Source organism: Alligator sinensis, unplaced genomic scaffold (assembly GCF_000455745.1).
Source record: "Alligator sinensis unplaced genomic scaffold, ASM45574v1 scaffold741_1, whole genome shotgun sequence".
In the NCBI taxonomy this organism is placed as follows: Eukaryota; Metazoa; Chordata; order Crocodylia; family Alligatoridae; genus Alligator; species Alligator sinensis.
The window spans coordinates 1,600,063-1,600,281 of record NW_005842212.1 but is presented as its reverse complement, the minus strand read 5'-3'; positions in this window follow the sequence as shown (position 1 = coordinate 1,600,281).

The following is a 219-nucleotide window of genomic DNA, read 5'->3' as shown; positions in this document are numbered from 1 at the left end:
ACAAATCGGCGCGGGGGGGGGGGGGGGGGGGGGTCTCTTCAATTCCAGTACAGATCATCCACATGGGGAGTTACGCAGCACAGATCCAACCGAGTAGACATGCTAAGCAATCCCCGTCATGCACACAAACAGAGAGTGTGTTACAAATGGCAAACTCCACAGCCTTTGCCAGCGAAAAAAATTTATCTAGAGTTCTTCCGGTCTGTGCAAGTATACAAA